Source organism: Magnolia sinica, chromosome 8, assembly GCF_029962835.1.
Source record: "Magnolia sinica isolate HGM2019 chromosome 8, MsV1, whole genome shotgun sequence".
Taxonomy (NCBI): domain Eukaryota; kingdom Viridiplantae; phylum Streptophyta; class Magnoliopsida; order Magnoliales; family Magnoliaceae; genus Magnolia; species Magnolia sinica.
The window spans coordinates 22,258,888-22,284,769 of record NC_080580.1 but is presented as its reverse complement, the minus strand read 5'-3'; the positions used below and the strand labels follow the sequence as shown (position 1 = coordinate 22,284,769).

The following is a 25,882-nucleotide window of genomic DNA, read 5'->3' as shown; positions in this document are numbered from 1 at the left end:
TCTACAGTCCCAAATTTCTCCACTTTCTTCGCTGTTCTCCTTGGACCTCAGGTCGAGTAACTACCTATCCTACTCGGGATTTCAGATTTGATAAGTGGGCCTTATGGTTCAGTGATCTAGACCATTAGTTTGTTTTCTACCACAGTGAAAGAACTGTATGAAAGATAATTATCTTGATGAAGATCCTAACCATTCCTGCAAAGAGAATTATTGCAACAGTCACTCATCATTCAACTGAAAAATGGTTCAAAATTGGCAGCTATAATCGATAAATTTTTGTATTTAATCAATACGCAGTTATTTCAAACATTCCAATGGTCTGGATTTACTGAAAAGTGGGCCTAACTTGTTGGAACATAAAAACCGAGTATATAGTGTGAACGCCCAAAGTCGAGGACCTATAATTTCTATTTTTTACACTCGCCGGTCGGTTTTCCTAGGAATCGGATTGCGTACTGAGTTACTCAGTACGCTCTTATCGTACTGAGTAAACTCAGTTGGCCCCACCGCGAATGCGTGTGGTTTATCCACGCCGTCCATTCGTTTTTCCAGATCATTTTTTGGGTTCAAGCCAAAATTGATACATATACAAAGCTCAAGTGGACCATACCACTGGAAAAAGTGGAAGTATTGATTTCAACCGTTGAAAATTTTCTAAGACCCCCAGTGATGTTTATTTGTCATCCAACCTGTTCATAAGATAAGAAAGACATGGATGAAGAGAAAACACAAATATCAGCTTGATCTAAAACTTCTGTTGTCCCAACGAAATTTTCAACGGTAGATGTTCAATTGACACTGTTTCGGGTGGTGTGGTCCATTTGAGGTTTGTATATACTCCATTTTTTGAATAAAGCTCTAAAATTATATGTTAAAAGAGATGGACGAAGTGGATATAATGTATGAATGACACTGGAGCCCACGCAGTTTACTCAGTACGCTTACCGTACTGAGTTACTCAGTACACAATCCGCTTCCGTTTTCCTACGCTTGTTCGGTCTTTTAAACAGAGGTTGATGCTCTACACGTAGGCATGCACATATAATCACCATACACATACCAGAATTACTACAATCTAAACGTTAGAAATGGTGTTCCTAATTTATATGGACGGTTTTGATAAATTTAGGCTGGTTGGAAGATTTTACTTTCATTTAATAAATGAAATTTTTTTATTGAATCTGGACCGTTGAATATTTCACAATATGACTGTCCAGTTGATGTAAAAATTCAGGAAAATTTAATTCTTATATTATAATTTTTTAATTAATATTTAAATGGGTCCCACTAGATCAAAGGTTTGGATTTTAAATTCTACGCATTACGTTTACAAAGTGTATGTGCATGCACTTGAATAATCATACTCCCTCAATGTATGAAAATACCCCCGTATTTTCATATTTCAGATCACGGCGTCATTCATGGATACGTTAGGTACGTGTGCTGGAAGTCAGTAAGAGGTCTACTCTGGTAGTCTGCCGGACCACCCAATTGTTTGATCCCCTTGGCTACGTTCGTGGAAAAGGAGCGTACACGTTTCCATGCCCATCGGCAAGCACTGCATAAGGAGTGGTGGCATCCATCATTCCACGAACATGGAATGAGGGTATATTTTATTTGGTGGTCCCAATACAAGAATAGAATTGTGGTCCATTCTGGCAGCGTGTCACGCGTTTGAAGTCCCAATCGTTCATAAGCAGAGCTTGTGTGTAGATGCCATGGCCAATATTTCAGGACGGTCCACTCATCAACCAAGCCATGAGTACGTTGAGTGGTGGTCTCTCCATCTGCTTATTTATTTTGAACACGAGTGCTTAGCCAGATAGTGTGGCCATATGATGAACGGCATGGATAATTGGATCTTGAGCACCTGGCAAATATTGATAGTTGGTGTTGGGTGCGATACACATTCTAGCAAGTTGTTAATAATAATAATAATAATAATAAGTGGACCGACATACATAAAAGATCAAATGAAAAAGTTAAAATCTATACGTGGACCACTGTAAAATGGTAGACGAGCCAATTAACTCACTTAATTTAATAGCTATAATTGCATGTGATATGTATGTGACAGCTCTCTCTCCTTGTGGGTATTTTGTGCACACACTCCACCCCTGCCCTTTCCCTACCATTAAATAGAGAAATGGGGGGATAGTTGGGAGATGGGCGATGAGCAAGGGGCTTTCTGTGTTGGAATATGCTAGTGTGTCCCATTAGGGTTGCCACACTTTGGCACATGCCAGCACATATTCCCAGCATTTAAGTGTTCAATATCTCCCACTCAATCCTCTAGTGGGGAGCATACTGCCGTCGAGCTTTCTTTGACAAGATTGATTCAGATCACATGGAAGGAACAAAAATTACGGAAGTGAGATTAGGCGGGATTCTAGTATCTCTAGGCAACCGACACTAGTGCACAGCTTTTCAAACTGTCCAACGCTTGGCTTAAACTCACTTGACTACGTGGGATGAGGCATCTTCAAATCTATGATACAGGCATTTACCCTCTTATCGAATTCAAATCACAAATCTTATTGGAAAAGTTCTTCAAAAAATTGCCATATATATAATTTTATGTGTTGATATCAAAATCTATACCACCCTCCACTCAATGCTGAGAACTTGAAATAGACCCTGATCCTGCATAGAAAGGTAAGCAAAGGAGACCCTACTTTAAATAGGGGACCCTCCGATGACTAAGTCAGGCTAGGGAATCTGGGTCTAAGTTGCGTAGTATTGAGAGAGGGTGCGAGATATTGCGCACTTGTTGTAATAGAATCCTCTAGTATTTATACCTATGAGGTGATGGGATCATGGCCATCAATCTCGACACGATTCGCTCAATCAAGCGGATGTCGTGTGTGCGAAGATGTCGGTCACTATCTTTAGATCGTGCGCTAGTTCACTCTCCTGTATGCCTTAATGGAGTGTATCTACAAGCGTGACCTTAGGCCACATCCATACTGGAGTTAGTTTCGGAACTCAGTCTCCCGAGCTGTTGGTCGGACCTTATGGTTGGAGTCCGTAGTCAGAGTACGTACGTCTCTAGCCTCCAAGATGTGAGTAAGGCTCGGTTCGGCCGATCCAGGGTTGTATTTCTTCGGATGAGGACTCCAGACAAGGGCTTGGCTCGGCCGATCTAGGACCGTAGTTCTTTGGATGAGAGCCCCATATGAAAGCTCGGCTCAGATTGCCCCGTATGTCTCTCCCCAGTAACCCTAGTTTTGGAATCATAGTTCGGAAGCAAGGCCGGACTAGTCGTGATGTCCTCCTTCTGAGGCCCTACCGATCGATTCGGTTCACTTGAGTCGGACCTTGTCGAGTCTGCTCATATTTTTTCATAACAGAAGCCCCCTATTCTCTTGGTCCGAGCTCGGACTTAGAGAGTAAATTCCTGGGGAAATGAAGCGCCATTTTCGCTCATGATAATGGGTCAGGGTAATCGAGACAATATCGTCGCAATGATTATGCTTCGTGATACGTGCATGGTACGGCGGCTGCAGTCTTTCAACTTCTAACCTCTGGACGAAGGATGCGTGGTAGGCAATTATGGATTGCAATTAATGGAGTAGGAAAAACGATGTCGCGTGCTCATGGAGGAAGGCGAGAGGTTGTCTGCGCCGCAACGACATTTAATGCTGAGGGTACTCGAACCAAGGCACATGGGTCTAGACGTATAGCTTCCTTCCATGTGTCCCATTAGGCTCAGGTCCGAGCCGTTTCAGCTTAAGAGACAACTGTCTGCAATAATAGTGTTCAGCTGGCGGAGGCTATATAAACCCCTTAGCGTCCTCATTTGAATCCTCCTCCCTTTGAATTCTTTCTCCCCTGCTCTTCATTTTTTCTACCCTTTTTGAATAGCTCTCTATCGGGAAAGGGTTTTTACTGCCGGATAAAGGGATTCTGTCAGATGGAGAAGAGGTCTTGCTTGGAAGAAGTTATCGAAGTAGAGAGAATATCTGCCAGAGTAAATCGCCTACAGCGCTGTGAGTCCTCCACTGCTTTAGCTCTTTCTTCCATTATGTCGAGTAATTCTGACGAAGTCCAAGGGGTCTGAGGGACGTTTGTGGACTCCGAACCAGAGGCCACAGGCTCGGAGCTCGAGGACTCCTAGGGTCCCTTGGAAGCTATACTGCTACTGTAACGACCTTGGAATTTTTGTGTTTATCTTTCCTTAAGTAGTTGTTTTGGGGTAATTAGCGCTTTACTCGATTGCTTGTGAAATTCGCATCAATCACTTTAAATTGTATCTGCATGGCTCTAAGCGTGTAGATTAGTGAGCGCTACGTTACTGTGAAATCTGGGATCCATCGCTAAATCCAGTTGTTCTGGAGAATTTTTGGAAGATCTGGATCGGACCTAGACCGCGCGTCAAAAGTCCGATAGCGATGATCTTAGGCTGTTGCGGTCACCGAGTTGGGCTTGATCTTCACCTCGAAAATCAAGTCGATCTGATGTTCTGGGTCGATTTGATTGAGCTCAGAGTAAAGAGTGTGAGAACGGTTGGAATTTATTAAGCTTTATTGAAATCTGAGTCGTGTCGCTTGCGCGACGATTTTAAGCATTCTGACCGTTGGATTCTGACCCAATTTCACCCTCTGATCAGGATGGTTGGCCCAGGCATATCCTAGTGCTTGTGGACCTGATCGGGTTTCCGTGACCGTTGAATTGAGTGTGGTCCGCCACGGCTGATCTGAAGAGCCGGTCGGTATGAAATCTCAGCTTGACCTAGATCCATGGTCAATGAGCTTAAGTCCGACCTTTCGTGGTTATAGGCCCACCAGAAGTGCTTCGTTGGATCGAGAAAGGCGTGCTTTGGTTATAACCTAAGTATACCTTGACCCTGGGGTTATTTCCATCATTTTAAGGCCTATATATAGTCCTTAAACCCTAGCTCTCATTTCCATACGAATTTTCTCTAACCCTAGCTTGGAAAGAGAGTGGAAAAGAGAGAGTTAGTGAGAGAGATTGGTTGGTGATTCATCTTGGATTCTTCTTGTTCTTCTTCATCTTTGAATCTTCGCTTTGAATCGTTCTTCTGACGATTCTGAGTTCCTTTGGGGTAAGTTAACCTAACCCTAACCTGTGTTAGAGCTTAGATTAGATTTGGTGTTGTTGTATCTCATTTCCATCTTTGTTTTAGGGTATTCTAGCGCCGTTGACAAAGACTACTCGTCTAAATCAGCTCGGCGGTTCTTTCTTCGCTTAAGGTGAGGACTTTAAGTGTATAGGTTATGGTTTTCAAGGCTTTCAATCCCAGTTAGTGATTTATTCTTGTTATGGATGAGATTTCACATGTCAAATGTTATGTTTACATTGCTTTCCTGATATGCATGTGCTATATTGAGATTTGTGTATTCTAAGTGTATTTATAAAGTACCGTATACGTATAAAATACGCACTTGTGTTTGCCATGATTATTTGTCATGTATGTATGCTAGATGCATGTATGACAACTCCTTGGTAAAAGGAATTGTCTAAGTGCATGTATTCCAACACACGCTATGTATGTTGTTCCTTGTATGCTAAGTGTTTGTAGAAATGCATGAATGATCTAAGTGTAACTGATTACACTAATTGTGGGCGTTGAGAAGTGATTCTCAATACTCCTATTGATGCGCATGTTTTCCTTTATGCAGTTACCTTTCAAGTTATTTAAATTCAAGCATCTCCTATGCTTACATTTATGTTAAGTTGATATTCTTCAAGTGCTGGTGTACCATGATTCGAGTTGTTGTTCCTTTACTGTCTTACGTTCCATATGAATATCTGTAGTAGTGTAAAGTGTTTGGGACTATGCCTTAGTCCAGGAAATTGGTAGTTGACCCTGTATGCGTGGTTGAGATTGCTTTCGCCACGTAGGACGTATTAGACGAACCCGAGCCGTATTAGAGTTGTCGGCAGTGGTTTGGCCACGCGGAGTGTTTGCGCACTCTATGTCGTTCAATTCAACGTGCGCTCGTGCTAGTCGAGTTCGTCAAATAACCCGATTGTCCGATGTATGTTAACCATGTATGGACGCTACTGCTTGAATCTAGGGTACCGAACTTACCAGTAAAATCCTAATAACCATGGTACCTGATCCGCTAAGACTCATGAGCCGGACATGGTGGTATGGGACACCGTGGTCGAGCTGTCGGCCTACGCTGGGGTGACGAGCCTCCCCGTAGTGACCAATGAGCAACTAAACTCGTGAGCCGATTATGGTGGTATGGGACACTATATTCGTGCTGTCGGCCTACATTGATTGGTGACGAGCCCTTTGTAGTGACCTCGAGCATACCTGGATACCGCAAGGAGGTGACGAGCCAATCTGTGGTAGTAAGGGCATGAAAGGCGTGCATTGATTGGTGACGAGCCCTTTGCTACGACCTCAACTATATGATCGTATGAGATATCTAGGCTTGACGACCCTAGTATGGATCATTGTTTGGATAGTGACATGAGGAAGGTATCTTAGCTTCCCAATCCTGTTGTGTGAAATGGACTAATAACAACTTGGTAATCATATCCATGCACCGCATTTGCATGTGCTTTGTAGATGTGGAGCACTTTGAGGCGATGTCATGCGTAATGTAAGATGAAGACGCTGAGGGTGTACGCGTGAGGGCACGCATCATATTGCATTCATACTTGCATTAACAAGAGTACTTAGGATTTATTTAATTGTCCTGCTTTATCATTACTGTTTGATTGAACTGATAACATGTTAACCAGTGCCTTATTGTTCCACTGAGTTGATCACTCACTCCCACGTTTCTGGGGCGGTGTTACACACCCACCAGACTCTGTCTTAGGCCCTGATGTTGCAGATGTGGATGCGACGTCTGAGGCAGAGCGGGAGCTGGATGACGACGAGGCTGCCTTCTCCTATATGCAGTTTTCAGACGGGTTCTAGCGAGCCTCGGTCTGATGCGTGGGATTTCTGGGATATTTCTGGGGACTGAAATGATGTAATTTGATACTTATAATTTTGTTAAATAACACTTTTACACGATCTGGTTGTATATGTAAGTCAGGGATTTACACTTGTACACATTTTACTATAAGTCTTCCGCTTGCTTTATTCACTTGTCCCTGAAGCATATCTGTGTTTTGGCTTAATCTATTCCATGTTTTATGCACTAATACAGTCAACATACATTCATCATTAAATATGTTGCATAAGTGATGTTTTGGAACTCGAGAGCTGAGTTATGCTCGACCCCCGAATTTCAGGGCGTTACAGCTACGCTCATGGACTAAGAAGACTGTGGGCCCACAAGCCAAGAGTTAAGGTGCGAGGCTGAAGAAGGTGCCTCGGGACTCGGTGGGAAGGTCTAAGGTCGGTCCTTCAGGAGGTAGACCCAAAGCGGCGGTCCCAGGGGGCTCAGTTTTGATTGAGTCTTAGATGGCCCATATCCACGCCGACTACCAAATTCCTGACTCGGTGCATATCCGAGCCCTCTCTCCTCTGGATCATTCGGGTGCCCCTACTGACGAGGAGATTGCCATATTCGTCTACGCCCTTCAGTGTGGACTTCAATTTTTCATCCATCCGCTTATGCGTTTGGTATTCGCACAATTGCAGCTGGCCTCGGGCCAATTTGTACGAACGCTTGGCGGATCCTAGTTTCTACCTTCATTCTTTAACATCTGGTGAAGAATCAGCACCTGATGTCGGACGAGTTTCTGTACTTATACATGGCCAAGTATGACAAGTCTGACCCGGCCTGGTATTACTTCTCGGCCAGACCCCAATGTACCCTGGGTCTGATAACCCGACTTCCCACCTCCAACAAAAGATTGGAAAGGTAAGTGGGTTTGGGCCTCTGGGGAATGGGAAGCACCTGCCTTCGAGCTCGGCGGCTTGCGGGTCTGAGTCCCCACCAAATTCTCCAACCTAGGTTAAGAACCTTATATTCTGTGTCGTATTCTCCATGTTTGACTCATCTTTCCATGTTCTAACTCGTCTTTTGCCTCTGCTTGCAGTCCAATTGAAAGGGCTCCTCGATCTCTCTTCTTCACACCAAGCTCAAGTTGTTAGGGCTCGGGTGGTTGGCGAGGATCAGTGCATTTGGCACGACCTCATCAGTGGGGATAACCTCGTGTCTTCAGGCTTCTGTCGATTTTTACCTCATCCTTTTACTCTGGGTAGGCAGGGTGGGTGTTATGATTGGCTGAGGATTCCTCTGTAAGCTTTGCTTGGACTAACTCCCTTCTTTTGTACAAGAATGGTTGAAGTATCTGGTTCTAAGAGGAAGAGGTTGGCCGTAGTGCGCCCTCCCATGAGCGTGGTCCTCACTGCCGAGTTGAGGACGAAGGTGGCGACCAAGAAGAAGAAAACTTCTGTCGCAGAGCTTGCCCCAGCCAAAGTCGAGCCTACATCCACTCCCACCCCAGCCTCCATGGCCCCACAAGCCCTAGAAGCCCCAATCAGAGTCGAGCCCATCATCATTTCGACTCCAACTCTTGAGGGGCAACCTTCCGAGGTCCCACCCCTAACTCCTGCTTGCCCTCCTGGGATCGGAAGAGAAGTCATTAGAGAAACTCCCGATGCTGATTTCTCCCGCCATGGGGGAGCCTCTGAGGTCCCTTCCCAATCCGTCGCCTGTCTCACCACTGCCCAGATCGATTTCCTAGCCGGTATGACTAACGCCTTGGTCGGGTATACTACTACGCTCGAGGCTACGGTTGAAGCCTTCGAGGCTAGCGGGGTTGGGAGTGGCCGAGCCTACCCCTGCAGAGATTTTTCCTCCTGGCTACCACATGTCGTTGCTGAACGAGTGGCCTGTTAAACACGTGCTCGAGTCATCCATTGCCAGCACTCTCTCTCGCACTTATACCTCATTTATGAACGATTTTGCTTCGGCCTACTATCAGTCGTTGCTAATGTTCGTGGTGGTTAAAGACAGGTTGAATGAGATGGATCGGCTTGAAGCAGACAAGGCCGAGCTCGAGAAGCTTTTAGAAGCTTCAATTGGCGAGCGGGAGGAGTTGAAGAGGCTCGTAGATGAAGGTTGGGCGAGGGAGCTAATGCTCCAAGGCGAGGTCAACTAACTCCAAGCTCACTTGGATGTAGCTGAGCCCAAGATCGTGTGTCTGCAGGGTGTTGTTGAGTGCATGGAGGCTTCTGTCGAGCAAGTAGAGGCGGACAACGCTGGCTCTTGGATGACCTCGGAAGGGCGAAGTGCGAAGCTGCTGAGGGGTTGACTCAACAAAGGGCTGACCTTGAGGCCTGGGCTACCACGAAGTTGGAGAAGCAGTGAGGGGAGCTTGAAGCTTTGTCGGCCTCGCAGGCTATTGCAGTAGTGGCGGAGTACAAGGAGTCTTCGGAGAGAGCCGGAGAGTTGGATAAATTGTATCTTTATGCCTACAACACTGGTTACAACACCTGCCTCGCTGAGGTCTGAGAGCTCCACCCTGACATTGATCTCGATTCTATCGGTGTGGATGAGGCCGAGGAGGTTGAACTAACTCCGACTAACTTGTAGGGGCCTGAGAACACCCCAGTTGTTGTTGAGAAGGCCCCTGATGCTCAGCCTCCTAGCTCAGTAGCTGGCCCCTCTTCTCGGAGGGAATGAAATATTTTACTCTTTTTATTCTTTTTGACATGGAATATTTGTGGATAATGATTTTTTGGATATTCATGGATGATGATTTTTAACCATTTAACCCTCGGTCGAGGGCATGATTTTATATGCTGATTGTTGAATGATGATTTGTAGATGTTAAGCCTTTGTTGAGTGGCGGGTTGACCTCTTAAGGGGTCGGCTCACCTAAGGGTTTCTTCTCCGTGCATGAGAGGTGATCCTTCGCCATTTCATAGATCTTTGTTGTATGATGAGCCGACCCCTTCTTTAAGGGATCGGTTCACCTAAGGATTTCATCCCTGCACATGAGAGCTAACCCTTAACGATTCTGTAGTTTTTACGGATTAACGAATCGACCCCTTCTTTAAGGGATTGGTTCGTAGAGTTCATCTCTGCTCATGAGAGATGACTCTTGTATAGTAAATAAGCTAAACAGGAAGACCATGTAGAAGAAATGACGCTTTTATTAAGAGCCTTAAAAAGCTGGTAGATCCGAGTTGTACATTCTTTTATTGAAAGCCTTAAGCGGCTAGTAGATTCTTTTTTCTCATGGATAGTAGATCTTTAAGTGCTCGGCATTCTAAGGGTGAGGTAGTGGATGCCCTTCCAGGACTTCCAAATGGTAAGAGACGGGCTTTGTCGATCTGACCATGCGATAAGGTCCTTCCCAGTTCGGTTTGAGTGTCCCAGCTACAATCTCCGCAATGCTTTGGAAGATGTGGCGAAGGACCAGATCACCTAGTCGGAACTGCCTCGTCTTAACCCTGGAATTGTAGAATCGTGCTACTTGCTGATGCCAAGCTGCGACTCGGAGTCTGGTGACATCTCTGGCTTCTTCAAATAGGTCTAGGTTTGCCGTAATCTGCTCAGCATTTTGATCCTCCTGGTAGTTCTTGACCCAAGTTATGGGGAGGTCGATCTCTACTGGGATGATCGCCTCCGAGCTATAAGATAGTGAAAAAGGAGTTTCCCCAATAGATGACTGGGCTGTTGTCCTATAGACCCATAGGACAAACGGGAGCTCGTCTACCCAGTTCTCCTTCGCTTTTTCTAACTTCATCTTGAGGTGGTGCTTGATGACCTTGTTCACGCCTTAGGATATATGATATACTAGAGTAGGTTATGATGTCTAACATGGACCATTCCATATAGACTTCTTTATGTCTAGTGGGGTGTATCATTCAGCCCCTACTCTTGTAAGTAACATACCGGTTAAGGCCGATCATCGCCTGCTAGATTTGATAATCATGCTAGTATACTTAGTCTAGTAGAACACACCAAGAACATGCTTAATATGACATCATGATACATGCCCATATGCATTATTTATATGTCTGTTATGAGGAATGATTAATCATAGCATATGCCATTGGGCTGAGATGTTTATGGGACTCCTTGTGAGACGGAGTTGTCCCACGTGATCGTGTGGTATGCACAAGTTTGATGCATGACTGGATGGTATGACTCATGCATCCCACATCTTGTGTGACATGACCATTGTACCCCCTAGCGACATCAGGGTTGTGGCCTCCACAGGCATATCGTGGATGGTCAAATTAGATACCAGAAATATTGGTTCTAGCACTGTAGGCACATAGGATGTCTTTGGGTGAGAGTCCCAGATCCTTGTTAGTACCAGGAGATGTTCCAACATCTAAACCGAGTGGATAAATGAGCGCACGAGTGCCAAATACCAGTAGGCCGCGTCTCCCACTATGTCGTGGTCAGTTGGAAGGGGGTGTGACCTTATCTGCCCGAGTGAGGGGGTTGTAAGTTAAGCTGAGTTTGACCAGCTCGCAAATGGGTCCGCTATTGACGAGCCGAGTAGGTATTAGTAGACTAATGGTCAAGCGGGTAGTGAAGTCTCATCCACTCACTGGGCTATTCGACTAGGGAGGCAGCAATCAGTGTGGAGTGTGTTAGACCCCAGTGATATCCCAGAGGGAAACTGCACTGATATATGTACTTGATGAGGACTGACATGCATGCGTTGCATCTTGCATATGACATTTGGCTACGTAGGCCTTACATCGCATAGCCTTGGTATGGCTGACAGCATTCATAGAATTGCTATTATTTTCGCTTACTCTGACATTGTATGCTTGGTACATGCATTGTGCAAACACGCACACACCCTCTAAGCTTTTCATAAGTTTATATATGACCGTTGCGTGCAGGTGACATTGGATCGCAGTAGCGCTGAGGCAGGAGCACGTGGCAAATCATCTTGGAGCTTTTAACTATCTTTGTATTTACCTTTTCACTTTATACTCAATGTTTTATTATTGTCGATATGTGGTGATGTTGTTTTGTGACTTGGTTATGCTCCTTTACAAGAAAAAATTATGTTAAAAATCCTCCTTTTAGGATCCCATGATCGGAACCTGTCATATGGGTGCCGGGACTTGAGAGGGGTACTACTGAGGCTGTCGGCACCGGATTCGATGATTGGAAATTCTGTAAGCCTAGTTTTTGAGTTTGGGGCGTGACAGAAGTTGGTATCAGAGCATAAGTTGGGAATACCTAAGGATAACATCACATATGCTACGACCCAAACTCGAAAACCAGGCTCACAGAATTTCAGATTACCGAATCCGGCGCCGATAGCCTCCGTAGTACCCCAATCTTGGCTTTCAGCGCACATACGCTAAATTTCGATCCTGGGATCCTACAATGAGGATTTTTAGTGTAAAATTATTTGTAAAGGAACATAACCACAAGTGTACCCAAATCACAAGAGCAACATCATCATTACATATCCACTAATATAAATAATTAATTACAATGTTGAAAGGAAATACATGAATGTAATAAAATCTCCACAAAGCTCGGCCTTCATGCTCATGCCTCAATGTTACTGCAACCTAACGACACCTGCACGCAACGGTCATGCATAAGCTTATAAGAAGCTTAGAGGGTGGTGTATGTATGTGCAATGCATGTGCCAAGCATATAAAATCAGAGTAAGCGGAAATACTGGCAAGTCCACAAATACCATCAACCTTATCCAAGCTATGTGATACGAAGATATAATAAGGAAATGTTATATACTGATAAAGCAATGTAAATCGACCACGCAATGTGGAGATATAGTAAGCCAAACGTCATATCTAGGCCATATAGTGCAGAATCATAGTAATCCCAATGTCATCAGCTAAGGGTGTAATGTAAAATATAAAGGCAAAAGAAATGATAAAGTTAGAGTGTGTAATCGGGATGATAACACATGGTATCGTAAGCTGTGGTATTCATCATAAGAGACTTCATCTAAACCAGTCTCATACCTAAATTTGGATAGCTAGACTTAATGTGGTAAACTCCTAATCTCAGGTTGGTCATGTACCCAACTGAAATCATGGCCATTGTGAAGGTGCACGTAATGATCTAATTACGCACCATCAGCCCGAGTGGATAGTGAATAAATGAATGCATGAGTCAAATGATGGGTATGTAATCCTATACTCAGTACGTCCATATGTCAGTATGGCTCATCTCTGGGATATCACCGGGGTCTAGTACACTCTACACCAATTCTTCGCCCACTGGACGCGCAACCATATAAGTGGAAGAGACCACACTATCTGCATGGCTAGTAGTTGGCCAATATCTACCTGGCACGTCGATAGTGCACCCATTTATGAGTTGGTCAAACTCAACCTAGCTATGCCCCCTACCGTCGGGCGGATAAGGTCACACCACCTTCCAACCGACCACGACACAGTGGGAAGCGCGGCCTCCTGGCATCCGGCACTCGGCGCTCCTACATCCACTCGGTCTAGACGTTGGGGCGTCCTCTGGTACCAAGAGGATTTAGGAAATTTCACCTAAGGACATCTATAATACCTCATGTAGAAAAAGATTTTCAGTGTCTCATCTGACCATCCACGATATACCTGTGGAGGCTACGACCCTGATATCACTAGGGCATACAGTAGTCATGTCACACAAATGCAAGATGCATGGATCACGCTATCAGTCATGCAACAATCCTGCGCATATCGCACGATCATGTGGGGCAACTTCGTCTCACAAGGAGTCCCAATGTCATATGTTATGATCAATCACTTCTCATAACAAGCATACATGTGATGCATATAGGCATGTATCATGATGTAATAAAGTACATAGGCATGATTATCTGATAGGGTAGACAATAATACTCCACAATCGACCATCACCTGCTTGTCACATACTATGAGTATAAACTGAACAACGTGCTCCTTCTACAACTATAGGAGCCTATGTGGTATGTCTTAAATTAGCCTTCCATGGCTCTACATGATCCAAGACGGGGACGATGGGTCTAGTTTATATGTCAAGATAGGTTCTGCATAATGAATATACCAAACTTGATACTACATATTCTTCTATCTACGGCAATGGGTGAGATGTACTAAGCAACGAATAACCTAGATGATACGCTAATGTCCAAGATGGACCTCACACTTGTCTCAACAAAGAGACGGACGGTGTGGATGATATGTATATGTCACGAGGTCCTAGTAAATGGGTACAAGGGTAGGATACACCTCTCGTGGTGAGTTAAGTGGGTATATGACAAGGTGAGTTCACAAGGTGAGCTAACATGGTGAACAATTGGGCTTCCTAAATCTCTATATCATGTAATAAATTGGGCTTTCCTATAGGAAACCTGATACGTACACAAAGTGGGTTTGGTGGAGTACTTACACCTAGAACTATGTGTCCTTCCAAGAAGATTGGGTAGCCTGCTCAACACCTAAGTGGGCCTTGGGTATGGTTACTAAATGTGGGCAAAACATGAATCTAAGTGGCCCACATTTCCTATGGAAGGCCTGGGGTGAACACAAGGTGGACTTCAAGGTTTGGGTACTTCTATTAGCATTAATAGGGGCCCAATAGTTTGGGATAACCCAAAAAAGGTGAGACAGATCATACTTGTACTAGTGGGGGGCCCATCAATTTGGGTTAGCCCATAATAAGGGGAGATGAGAATGGGCCTAACAATTATGGGGACCCAATAGTTTGGGTTAGCCCACTAAGGGGATACGAGAATGAGCCTAATAACAGGCCTTAGGGAGAGTTACAATGTGGGCATTTAACCATCATTGCTCTTACAATGTGGACATTAAACATCATTGCTCCCAAGGCATAACATATTTAGAACCAAATAGGAAGGTGAATGGGCATCATAAACATCATTGCTCCCAAGGCATGACCTATTTAGAACCAACTAGGAAGGTGAATGAGCATCATAAACATCATTTCATATTTCATAGGGGAATCATACATCACAATTAGTCCTCATATATATCGCATTGGTCCTCACACAAGGACCTCACATACATCACAATGGGCTGCATCACATGGGCCTAATACACATCACGATGGGCCGCATTATATGGGCCTAATACACATCACGATGGGCCACATCACATGGGCCTAATACACATCACGATGGGCCACATCACATAGGCCTAATACACATCACAATGGGCCGCATCACATGGGCCTAATACACATCACGATGGGCCACATCACATGGGCCTTATACACATCACAATGGGCCGCATCACATGGGCCTAATACACATCACAATGGGCCGCATCACATGGGCCTAATACACATCACAATGGGCCTCACCAAATAGATAGCTTGGATCAAACATGTACATCACATGGGGTCCACGTGAATGGATGGTGTGAATATGCGACACATATCATGGTGGCAGGACGTAATGGATAAAACATTTACATCAAGTGGGTCCCACTGTCCACGTGTGGATAGCGTGGATAGACACATACATCACATGGGGCCCCCACCATCCCAAACATCTAGACGGCAGGGATAAAGCACATATCTCAACGTGGCCCTGAAAACTAGTGGATGGTAAGGACAAAACATACATATCAGGGTGGGCCTCAGCTGAGCCGCTACTGGACGTTTGTCCGGCAGTAGGTGGACCTGCTAACTGTTGAGGGTCAAATATTGCATATCAGACCCCAATTATTACTCGAATTTACAAGTATGATACTGTTTAATAGCTCGTTTAATCGTATTTGTGATGCAGGTTGTATTTACGAGCTTGGATCGAAATAAGGTGCTAAAAGTATGAAGTTAACACTCAGAATTCACCAAGGCAAGGTACGGACTCCATGGGACCAAGATCGACGGATTTACACACCAGAGATCCAAGGAAATTGAGAAGCTGAAGCTCAAGTGGCCTAGAAGTCAGCCAGAATGCAAGATCACAAGGTTTTCACCATCCGTTTAGCTCAAAACTCCATATGTGGCCTGAGGATCATAAATGAACCGTACAAGTAAAATTTAAACCATCGGATCCCTCTGAAAGTATCCCAACAGACAGATCAGTCTATAAATCAGTGAATTAGGGCCCACCTGCTGTATGAATGCGCTTCATCTTCAGTCCCCACGGTTAAAATGAGATGAGTGAACGGATGGACGGATCAGATTTTACACATACGTCACCTTGGAACCCAAACACGTGACGCGTGTATACGGGATGTGTATAGAGTGGACGCGCACCATAACTCAAGAAATCGGTCAGCGTGTGCTGACCGATATTTCTTTAAAGAAATCTCAACATCCAGCGCCTTCACCGTCGATTGCCGTTTTTGGCTTGTGGGACCCACCCATCATGAATTCTGATGATCAGAACCTTCCATTGTGTCCAAGGGGTGCCTATAAGCCTCACTTAGGTGTCCTTTTGGACCTATGAACGTAATAACAGGAAGATTACCGTCCAAACGGAAGATGGACGACGGAGTAGAAGAACTTGTGGACCACATTGGAATCAGCTCGGTCTGGGTCTGTCTGTATGTTTTTTCATCCTAAAGATAATGGACGGTATGGATTTTCCATGAAACATCTTCTTGGGGCCCGCTGATCATCACAGCGCTGAAACGCGCAGGCTCTGTTTCGCAACAGAGCCTGCGGGCGAATCTCGTGGGCCACCATCACACTTCAAAGGACCAATCCGGACCGTCCATCAGGAGCCCACGGTCCCTATCATCTAAGCCTAGGGGGCAAAATATCAAGAAACAACGAAAGATCGGTTTTCAACCGTCTAAACGGAGGACGAATGGTGCAAAGAAAAGTTATGTGGGCCACACCGAAACCAATTGAAAACCGTCGCTTCCTGAATGATTTTATGAGGTAAAACTACTGAATGGAGTGGATTTCCATGACGACGCGGATCATGGGCCCCACCAAGAATCAGCGTACTTTGATTTACGTAGGTTACGCGTCCGGAGAAACCCGGACGATCCGGGTCGTTCTGCAAGCTTGGCTCGGAGCGGGCCATCAATCCTAACCATCCAAATCATTCTTTCAGGGTGGCCGACCATCATCGAAGAACCTAAACAGTTCAGATCTTGCATTTGACGGATCATCTCGCTGAACACCTCACCCAGACGCACCTACCTGCTGTGTCTTGTTTCGCTGCGGAGATGCTGCGAACAATAGTCGACCGACTCCAGCTTTCGACCGTTCCTTGCTATAAAAGAAAGAGAGAAAAAGAGAAACTAGGATCGGAAGTCTTTGGAAGGAAGGACTGGGAAATTGAGCAGGAGAGAGAGAGTTTCAACTGTCAGGTTTCATCTTGTTTTGATTTATTTTTTTATTGTGATTAGCCTAATCATGTTTATGTTAGGCTAAACCCCTTAGCTAGGGCTAAGGGGTGAAGCTTATAGCGTGATGGGAAGAATTTTATGCCTTTAATTCTTGTTTACACTGAATGGATTTGGTTTTGGGTTAATTGTAAGGGAATGTTTTCAGTTTTTAATGGTCTGTTGTGACTGAAATTACAATAGGTCTGCAATGACTTTGAGCATATTTCTTCATTATTTTTTTTATGTTTATGATGTCAGGAAGCCCTGTTGTTCACCATAGTCTCATGGGCATGGTCGGATGATGGTACCCTTCCTAACCCTCATAACATGATTGATTGGTTGGTGATTAGTTTAATTCTGTTGTCTACTTTGTCTCCTGGGCATGGTTTGGTGATGGAATCCATTCTAATTCCTATACCTTTCATCTTTTGAAACTTATATCAGGTAAGTTCAGTTAATTTCCATGATTCTTGAAGCAGGCGTAAGATCTCCCTGATCTTTACAAGTGGATCCTCTGAATCCCTAGTTTCTTACCTCTGATTTCTCTTTGGTTTTAGATAATTTATTTCACAATTATTTTTTAAATTCTATTTTGATTTAGATTACATCTTAGTCCAGTTCTAGTTCTACTTAGTTTCAGATAACGTACAGGTGTCAGTCCCTTGGGATTCGACCTTGGTCTTACCGAGTTTATTACTACATCACAACCCTATACTTGGGGAGTGAACAAGTTTTTGGGGCCGTTGCCGGGGACTGACGGTTGCGATTCTCTAAAATTAGTTAGGTTTAGAATTAGTTTAATATTAGAATTTGACTAACTTTAGTTTTAGGTTTTTAATTGATTTCTAGAACTAACTTGTTTCCATGTTTTGTAGGATCCTGACATAAGTTCCTAAATTGGTAATTCCTTCCTAATTTCTCTACTTTTTCCCTTTTTAGAAATTAACTCTCTATTTTTATTTTTGGTAACTTTCTAATTTTAACTCTTTTAGAATCTAATTTTGCTTCCTAATTTATTTTTAGAATTTTTGTTTAGAAACTAACCTTCCTATTTTTTAGGCCTTTAAGATAGAAATTTCTAATTCGGTTTTTAACTTAGGGACTCCAATTTGGTAATTTCTTTCCAACTTTCTCTTTCTTTCTAGATTTTCTTTTCCTTTCTTAGGATTAGGTTTTGAATTTAATTGAGGGCTGTGATTGTTTCATGCCCAAGTGGGCCCGTGACAACACTCGACGTCTCTTGACTGAAGGAGGATTGGTTGAGGGGTTGACTATCCATCGCAGGACTATACACCACTCGAAATCCCCTGAGTTAATTGAAGTTATAGCTGAAGACCAACCTCCTCTACTTCCACCCAGGGTGGAGGATACCCAAGATGAGAACGAGGTGCATCAGGCACCCCCGCCTCGTACTTTACGAGATTATCTACAACCGGCGGGAGTGAGTACGCCCTCATGCATGATTTTTCCTGAAAACATAGGACAAATGGACATCAAGCCAGGAGTTATCCAACTCCTTTCCAAATTCCATGGACTTGAATCAGAGAGTCTATATTTACATTTGAAAGAGTTCGATGAGATTATAGCTACATTATGTTTTCCTAATGTATCTGAGGATACAATCAGGCTGAAACTCTTTCCTTTTTCCTTAAAAGAGAAAGCTAAGACGTGGTTACATTCACTGCGTCCTAGATCCATTGACACATGGAACGACATGCAGAGGGAATTCATAAAAAAATTCTTCCCACATCATAAAACGATTACCCTCAGAAAAGCAATCATGAACTTTGCCCAAAAGGAAGATGAAACATTCTTCCAATGTTGGGAAAGGTTCAAAGATTTGGTCAGTTCATGCCCACAACACGGATTTGAAACGTGGCGCATTACAAATTTTTTCTATGATGGACTGATATCTTCCATGCGCCAAATGGTCGAGACAATGTGTAATGGAGAGTTCATAATAAAGATGTTGACGAGGTATGGGATTACCTCGATAGTCTTGCTGAAAAAACACAATCATGGGACTATTACCCAAAGTCGAACACCACGTCTAGGCCGACTCAATTAAAGGAGAAAGGTGGATTATATCTCTTGAAAGAAGAGGATAATCTCAAGTGTAAAGTGACTACGCTCATAAGGAAAGTTGAGGCCATGGAAGGAAAGAAGGATAATGTTAATGAAATTGTTTGTGGCATCTGTGATCGCAACATTCATACAACTAAAAATTGTCCTACAATACCCGCCTTTTGAGGAGTGTTGAATGAACAAGCTAATGTCGTAAACAACTATCAAAGACCTTTTACTGGACCTAACTCCAATACGTACAATCCTGGTTGGAAAAATCATCCAAACTTTAGTTGGAGGAATGGACAAATGGCTACCCCTCAAGGTTTCTTCAATCAAAATCCAAATTAAGTGAAACCTCAAGAGGAACCGGTTCAAAATTCCATACAAGAGCTGGCTCAGGCAATGTGAGGAATTACAGATTTTATGCAAAAGATAGATTCTCGTATGACGGTTATAGAAAAGGGGATGCTTCCTGCACAACCTCTCCCCAATCCTAAACCGCAGTACGAGATTAATGATCCCAGCTCTTCAAATCCGATGGGGCACGCTAAATCCATCACCACTCTTAGGAGTAGAAAGATCATTGATAAAACTCTTCCGGTTAGGCCCAAAAAGCCTCAAGAACCAGAAGAGGACAACAATGATGGATCTAGTGATGCCCCACAAAAATTAGAACCGGAACTTCTAGAGAAGCCAATTGCTCCGTTCCCCCAATGGTTGGTTTCACCAATGGCGCCGTTGCCGGGGATATCCTAGAGGTGTTGAAACAAGTGAAAGTTAACATTCCTCTACTTGATGTCGTGAAACAGATTCCTTCATATGCCAAATTTCTGAAAGACTTACGCACGACTAAAAGACGGCAAAGTATTCAAAAGAAAATTTTCTTGACTGAGAAAGTGAGTGCCATCCTAAAGCAAGACGTGCCACAGAAATTCAAAGATCCCGGTAGCCCAACCATATCATGTGTAATCGGGAACCATCGAATTGATCACGCACTTCTTGACTTAGGAGTGAGCGTCAATCTGATTCCCTACTCGGTATACAAACAGTTAGGTTTGGGTGAATTAAAACCCACCCTAACCACACTACAACTTGCTGATCGCTCTGTTCGTGTACCAAGAGGGATAATTGAGGATTTTTCATCCAAGTTGATAGATTTTACTACCCTGTAGATTTTATCATCCTGGACACCGAACCCATCAATAACATCAGCACTCAGATCCCTGTCATTCTTGGCCGCTCATTCCTTGCCACTTCAAATGTAATTATCAATTGTAGGAATGGTGTCATGACTATGTCTTTTGGGAATATGACATTGGAGTCCAACATCTTTTCAATAACGGCAGAAACTTAGAGGATGATGACGATTTCCACGACATTAACATGATTGACTCTTTCGTGGAAGATACGACACCTCTAACCTTATCCTCCGACCATCTAGAGACGTGCCTGGCCCATTCCCATGATTTTGATGATGACATGATTAGGGAGACGTGCGCCTTGCTTGATACTGCACCGGTACTTGAAGTTAACCGGTGGAGGCCACAATTTGAAGAATTGCCACAAACCGATGTAGTGCCTCTACCGTCTAACCTCAAGCCACCGAAGCTTGATCTAAAACCTTTGCCCTCTGATTTGAAATATGCCTATTTAGGTCAAGATGAGACATACCCGGTGGTGATCTCTGCCCACCTGGAGAAAGAACAGGAGAGTATGCTCATATCTACTCTCATTGAGCATAAAGGAGCCCTGGGATGGACGATAGCGGACCTCAAGGGAATCGATCCCTTGATTTGTACTCACCGCATATATCTTGAGGATAATGCAAAAACCGCTCGGCAACCACAACGTAGACTAAATCCAAACATGAAAGAAGTGGTTAAGGCCGAGGTTCTTAAACTATTGGATGTGGGTATTATATACCCTATATCTGATAGTCAATGGGTGAGCCCAACTCAAGTGGTTCCTAAGAAGTCCGGAATCACCATCGTAGCCAATGCTAATAATGAACTCGTGCCAACTAGAGTCACTACTGGTTGGAGAATGTGCATTGACTACAGGAAGTTGAATACCGTCACGAGGAAAGACCACTTTCCTTTACCATTCATTGATCAGATCCTGGAAAGGTTAGCTGGTCATTCCTATTACAGTTTCCTTGACGGGTATTTGGGCTACAACCAGATAGAGATAGCCCCTGAAGACCAGGAAAAGACTACATTTACATATCCCTACGACACCTTTGCCTACCGAAGGATGCCATTCGGACTATGTAATGCCCCTGCCACCTTTCAGCGATGTATGCTTAGTATCTTTTCTGATATGGTGGGGCAATATCTAGAGGTCTTCATGGATGATTTCTCTGTTTACGGTCCATCTTTCAGCAAGTGCTTGGAAAGTCTTAAATGTGTGCTGAAAAGATGTGAAAAAAAGAACTTGGTACTTAATTGGGAGAAGTGCCATTTCATGGTTCAGAAGGGAATTGTCCTTAGGCATATCATCTCGTCCAAGGGAATCGAGGTAGATAAGGCAAAAATCGATCTTATCTCTAACCTACCTCCACCCAAGAACATCAGAGACGTGCAATCCTTCTTAGGACACGCAGGATTTTACAGGCGATTCATAAAGGACTTTAGTCTCCTCTCTTGTCCTTTATGTAATCTTCTTCAAAAGGATGCTCCGTACGAGTGGACTGAGCAATGCCAGGAAGCTTTCACCAAGCTTAAGGGCATGTTAACCACTACACCTATCATGCAACCACCCGATTGGAGCCTTCCTTTTGAGCTTATGTGCGACGCTTCTGATTATGCTCTTGGAGCAGTTCTAGGCCAGAGAAAGGATAAGAGACCCTACGTCATCCATTACACGAGTAAGACTTTAAATCCAGCCCAAGTGAACTACTCAACTATGGAAAAAGAACTCTTAGCCGTAGTGTTCGCCTTGGACAAATTTAGGTCCTACCTGATCGGAACCAAGATCATTATCTATACGGATCATGCGGCACTGAAGTATCTTCTTTCTAAGAATGATTCTAAGCCCCGCCTGATACGATGGATCCTTCTACTCCAAGAATTTGATTTGGAAATTAAAGATAAAAAGGGAGTAGAAAACGTTGTGGCCGATCACCTTTCTCGCCTTAATACCTCTGATTCCCTTGAGATGACCTATATCAACGACATGTTCCCTGATGAACAACTATTCAGAGTCTCCCATTCACCTTAGTTTGCTGATATTTCTAATTATCTTACTACAGGTGCCATACCGACACAGTGGACTGCGCAAGATAAGAAGAAATTCTTCACCGAGGTGCGCAACTTTTTCTGGGATGATCCTTATTTATTTAAATATTGTCCAGACTAAATCCTAAGGAGATGTGTACCAGAAAATGAGCATCAGAGCGTTATCTCCTTCTGTCACTCACAGGCCTGTGGTGGTCACTTGTCTGCTAAAAAGACCATGGCTAAGATTCTGTAGTGTGGCTTTTACTGGCCCACTATGTTTAGGGACACTCATGAGTTTTGCAAAGCTTGTGAGCGTTGTCAGAAATTGGGAGCATTGTCCCGTCGAAATATGATGCCTTTGAATCTCATCCTTATCATTGAAGCATTTGATTGCTGGGGCATCGATTTCATGGGACTATTCCCCCAATCGTTTGGAAATCTGTATATTTTGCTCGCCGTGGATTATCTTACTAAATGGGTCGAAGCGATTCCGTGTCGAACTAATGACCATCGCACGGTCATTAAATTCCTAAAAGAAAACATCCTTTCTCGATTCGGAACTCCTCGAGCCATCATTAGTGATGGGGGCTCACACTTTTGTAATAAACCATTTGAGAGCTTAATGAAGAAATACGGTATCTCTCATAGGGTGAGCACCCCATACCACCCACAGACAAGTGGGCAAGTTGAGATTTCTAATAGGAAAATTAAACACATTTTGGAGAAAACGGTTAACCCTGATCGTAAGGATTGGTCAATCCGATTGACCGATGCCTTATGGGCATACCGTACTGCCTTTAAAACCCCTATTGGAATGTCTCCCTTTAGACTTGTCTATGGGAAAGCTTGTCACTTGCCTGTGGAGCTGGAACATAAAGCGTACTGGGCGATCAAAAATCTTAATTTCAATCTGGACAACGCTGGCTCGCTACGCAAACTTCAATTGAATGAACTTGAGGAAATCCGGAATGATGCGTACGATAATTCGAGAATTTACAAGGACAAGATGAAAGCATTTCATGACCAACACATTTTACGAAAATCATTCACGCCTGGTCAGAAGGTCCTTTTGTACAATTCTCGATTACATCTCTTTCCGGGTAAGCTTCGATCTCGTTGGACCGGCCCTTACATTGTTGTTACTATTTTTCCTCATGGGGCCGTTGAGATAAGAGATCCCAACAATGGCAAGGAGTTTAAAGTCAATGGACATCGATTGAAACCATTTGTCGAGAAATTTGATTCAGAGGACATATCCATGACCCTAACTGCTCCTGTTTACCAGGATTGATCTCCTAATCTGATGGAGGTATAGGTAGGTTTATCGCTTTCATAGGACTAGGATAGTTGCTTTATTTGTCTGGCTGAAGACGGTAAACTTAGTGCTCCTCGGAGGCAACCCAGCTCTTCATTTCATTTCGTTTTTATCATTAGTTAGTTCAATGTTTGTGGGTAACATTACTACAAACCCTCACGAGACTACAACTCGTCCAGTAGGGGCAACTTAAGGGTTTAAAGGCTTGTTGCATACACTAAATGCAATCGAGAGCACGTACAAAAGTGGTATAGGTAGGATTTTATTTTTGTTATTTTTGTGTTGCCTTCTCTCTCGTGCTGACCGACGCCCACGCTACGATCTCTTAGAAAGTGACTCTCGATTCATCATCCAGGTACTATCTTCCCATCACTTCATATTCACTTTTCGTTGTCCCAAGTGCATTGCACGCTCATATCTTTTACATTGAGGATAATGTAGATTTTAGGTTGGGGGTGGGAGATTAGGTGACCTAATCAGCATTTTCTTAGTCTTGAACAAAAATTGTGAAAATTTTTAATTTTTCTAGACTTTCTTGTGAATTCGAAGGGATTTTGACAGCCATCTAGGGCACTTGGAATTTCAAGATACATGATGTTGGAAATTTAAGACGCTTGGATTTAGTATCTATTGGATTGCATAATTAAGTTTGAATTGTTAATCCCGAATTAGAAGTTGTACACATTGACTGAATCATAATTTTACATGTCACATCTCGCTTAGACATTGAGGTTTCAGTTCAATATTGAAGGACTAACTTGGTAATCTCTAAACATGAAAGGAACGAACTTGGGAAATTGAATGGATTGGGCAAACAGTCTTTACCATAGGTTTGCTCCCTACAGGTGAGGATTCGACCCCCCCATGGATGATAGTTGAAACAAGAGTGGGTGTGAAGTTTTTACCATAGGTTTGCTCCCTATAAGTGAGGGTTTGATTCCCCTTCTTGGCATTACTTGGTTATCATGAATTCTTTTATTGGTTACCAATGATATCCTTAAATAGAGAAGTGAATTTTAATGTTGATAAGTCGAGATTAGACTATGCATCCATGGAATTCAATGTTTAGAATTGTTCTAATTGATGAACTAATACTTTGAACTTAATTATGAAGTTTACCATGTGCTTGAGTCTAGGAGAGAATTATACCTAACAATTCATGGATCTTGGATTTGTCATATTTGACTCGTTTCTCAAAATATCACTCGGTTTCACAAGAATTGTCTCGTAATTCTCAACTTATTTTTTTTTCGCAAACTTTGCTTGGGACTAGCAAAATGCTGGTTGGGGGTTGTGTTGAGGGTCAAATATTGCATATCAGACTCCAATTATTACTCGAATTTACAAGTATGATACTGTTTAATGGCTCGTTTAATCGTATTTGTGATGCAGGTTGTATTTACGAGCTTGGATCGAAATAAGGTGCTAAAAGTATGAAGTTAACACTCAGAATTCATCAAGGCAAGGTACGGACTCCATGGGACTAAGATCGACGGATTTACACACCAGAGATCCAAGAAAATTGAGAAGTTGAAGCTCAAGTGGCCTAGAAGTCAGCCAGAATGCAAGATCACAAGGTTTTCACCATCCGTTTAGCTCAAAACTCCATATGTGGCCTGAGGATCATAAATGAACCGTACAAGTAAAATTTGAACCATTAGATCCCTCTAAAAGTATTCCAACGGACAGATCAGCCTATAAATCAGTGAATTAGGGCCTACCTGCTGTATGAATGCGCTTCATCTTCAGTCCCCACGGTTAAAATGAGATGAGTGAACGGATGGACGGATCAGATTTTACACATACGTCACCTTGGAACCCAAACACGTGACGCGTGTATACGGGATGTGTATAGAGCGGACGCGCGCCATAACTCAAGAAATCGGTCAGCGTGTGCTGACCGATATTTCTTTAAAGAAATCTCAACATCCAGCGCCTTCACCGCCGATTGCCGTTTTTGGCTTGTGGGACCCACCCATCATGAATTCTGATGTTCAGAACCTTCCATTGTGTCCAAGGGGTGCCTATAAGCCTCACTTAGGTGTCCTTTTGGACCCATGAATGTAATAACAGGAAGATTACCGTCCAAACGGAAGA

At 43.5% G+C, this 25,882-nt stretch overlaps 1 non-coding gene across 1 annotated transcript; it reads right to left on the bottom strand.

The window, feature by feature from the left end:
* Positions 1-18,947: 18,947 nt before the first annotated feature.
* LOC131254394 (small nucleolar RNA R71) lies at positions 18,948-19,054 on the bottom strand. The gene has a single exon (XR_009175510.1). It is a non-coding gene; the product is annotated as a small nucleolar RNA R71 (small nucleolar RNA).
* Between the last annotated feature and the right edge of the window lie 6,828 nt (positions 19,055-25,882).